The following is a 3,070-nucleotide window of genomic DNA, read 5'->3' on the forward strand; positions in this document are numbered from 1 at the left end:
ACGGGAACCCATGGCAACAGACAATTGATTCCCCCTAAAAGACTCTGAAGTTGGGTTAAGGTTAGCGAGAATGGAAAATCCAGCAAATGCTTAAGGGGGCTGGCCTGAGTCAAGATATGGTGGGTTCTGAGCACCTTAAAAGGAGATACCTTTTGAATTTTATTGAGGGCTATGGTAAAACCCCCCATTTTCAACATGGCGAGAACCTGGGCCAGAAGGCCCTCCAGGCTTTCCAGGTCTTGGTGCCCCAAAATTATACTATCCATGTAGGCATAAGCAAGGGAGGTATCTGAACCCAACACAGGCCCTAAAAGTGTGGACAAGTATTGTTGGCAAAAGGTCGGGCTATTGGCCATTCCCTGTGGCAGCACTATCCATTGAAACCTCCGATAAGGCTGGGAAAAATTAAGAAAAAGGATGGAGAAAGCAAACTTCTTGCAGTCATCTGGATGTAGGGGTATAGAAAAAAACTATCTTTAATATCATTGATAACCAAGGTATATTCTGAAAATATAGCAGTATTCCAGGGCATGGCTCTTAGGGGCTTTCCTACTAGCTCCATTCTTTCATTTACCTTACATAGATCTTGGAGCATATGCCAAGCCCCAAAGTCTTTTTGAATAATAAATACAGGAGTGTTCTAAGGACTCACAGAAGGGCGTATGTGCCCAACATTTATCTGTTCCACCACCAAAAGGTGGAGGGCTACAAGTTTAGGTTTGGTCAATGGCCACTGCTCCCCCTAGATAAGGCTGGCCATCTAAATCAAACTTGCATTGACAATACTTTTTTCGAATGGAATCCGTTCCTGCCCCTGGGGCAGTGTGTAGGGAGCGATTTGCCCCCCTCCATGCCGGTTGGCAGGGGATTGTTTTAAACAGTCCCTCTTAAAGTGCCCCTCCTGCCTGCATTTAAAACAAGTTCTCTCCCCAATGGTATTAGGGTTTCTTGGTCCAGGCTGCCAATGCCTGGGTAATAGCCTCATTGCAGATGTCTAAGCCAGTAAGGCTAAAGCTAGTGATTAGGAATGGTGCTGTTGCATTCCCACATCCTGAGAGGCCACCACCCATCTGCTCAGGGTACTCTTTCTCAATCTTGCTCAGTCCATGTGGTGGTCTGCATTCATTCTTTCCCAGACCAGCAGCTTTACAAACTGATCTCATAGGTTCCCTGTGGGCAGCTTGCGGTTTATACTCTCTTGGAATCAGTCTACAAACTCAGCTAGAGGCACACCAGGTTTTTGTCTCACTCCTGCTATGGGGGTCTCAGTGGGCCATCATCCAGTTTATACCAAACAGCAAGTCCAGCCTGCCTCACCTGGTCATGGTACAGGCCAGGTATTTTGGCCTTTTGGAGGCCAGTGGAGTATCCTTCCCCTGTACCTGTTAACATGGCAAAAGTAATAGGTATCATGGGTTAAGCCTGCCGGTTATTCTCTGCTCGCACTCTGCATTCCTCCTTAAAGAAAGCACACCATTTAATAAACTGAGAACTATTGAGGACGGCTTTGGCAACATCTAGCCAGTCCTTAGGGACAAACAGGTGATAATCAACGTCCTATAGTAGGGTAAGGGCCCAAGGAGAGTTTGGGCCACCCTCCACCACCGCCTTGCAGAACTCTTTAAGGTCCTTAGCTTGCCCTGGATACCATTCTAATGGCCTGTTAGCTCCAGGTGCCAGATTGACTGGATGTGTTTGGGGAAGTGAATCCTGTGGCCTAGGGTCCAGGCTCCCAAATGGCACTTCATTAAAGGGCAGACCTCCGAGTAGGTTACTTCCCCAGCCCTCGGCCTCTCCATGGGAGGTTGGTAGGGGTCCGAGTCTTACAGGTCTCTCTTGCAGGTCACGGAGGGCGCCATACCTCCCCCCTCTGAATCAGAGGAATAGGGAGGGGACTAGGAGAGTCAGGGACACCCGAGTCAGAGGGGGTAACCTTCACCTTCGTTTTGATTTCCACTGTCCACTCAACGCCCTCTCAGCGCCATCTTTGCTGCCCATGTACTCCACATGAATATAAATAATATTTTTTTCTCTGCATATCTTAAAAAACCATGCTGACAACATGAAGTAAAAAATCCCAAAGTTTAAAACCTTCTTCTAGAAAAGTTAAAGAATTACTGAGAACAAGTATTTTAAGAATAATTTCAGAAAGCTTGAACTCAGGGCCTGGGTTCTATCTCTGAGATTAATAGCAAAGCTATTGCTGCCACATTGAACCATAGTGCCATTTCTAATTTTCTTGTGGTTAATTGAAGAGAAGAATCCCACTGACTTTCCTGTCCAACCTGACTTTGAACTAGGATCTGGAAATCTCAGCCCTCTGAATAGCTAGAATTATAAGCATGAGCTACTGGCACATGGCTACACTAATTGCTTAACTGAAAGAGTTAAAATTGAATGTTAATCATGTTTAACTTTGTAAAATAAAGTTAACTGAAATGCCTTTTACTAGTAATAAGGGATCAAATGTGTCTACTGTGTAGGTGGGTTACAAAGTTCTTACCAAAAGCTAAATACTTTCCTTGTTTTCTATTCTTCCAAAATTGTTTGCTCTCCAGAATCATGCCTTATCTTTCCTTGCTGGTTTCTGTAGCTTATTTCATACATGCTCACAGCTTCTTCAATTATCATTTCCTTATGTGAAGAGCTTGCAAATATCTATTTTCAATCCAAACTACTTTTATGCACCTCTCATCCATATATTCAACTGCCATAAATACTTGTGAAACAGTAATCTTGTCTTTCCATTACTGGATATAAATGTGTAAGTAAAATTTAGGAAAATAAAGAATAACATCAATAAATATACCTGATGATTGTAATAGTAACGCTAAATATTACTACAATGCTGTTTTTCTGAGCAATTTAATATAAAGCTCAAGGAAAACAACGTTTTTGAGTGCTGATATTGGGGTTTTAAGTCAGGACCTTGCCTTCTCACTTATGCATTTTCCTTCAAGGGCGGTGTTTTACCCTTGAGCAGACATAGCTTTTATTTTCATTGATGTTCTCTGCTGTGTTCAAAAGCAGGATTTTTAAACCTCTTAATTAGGTGATTCTTAAATCATAG

The sequence above is a fragment of the Dipodomys spectabilis genome, unplaced genomic scaffold (genome assembly GCF_019054845.1).
Source record: "Dipodomys spectabilis isolate Male_0828 unplaced genomic scaffold, ASM1905484v1 ptg000301l, whole genome shotgun sequence".
In the NCBI taxonomy this organism is placed as follows: domain Eukaryota; kingdom Metazoa; phylum Chordata; class Mammalia; order Rodentia; family Heteromyidae; genus Dipodomys; species Dipodomys spectabilis.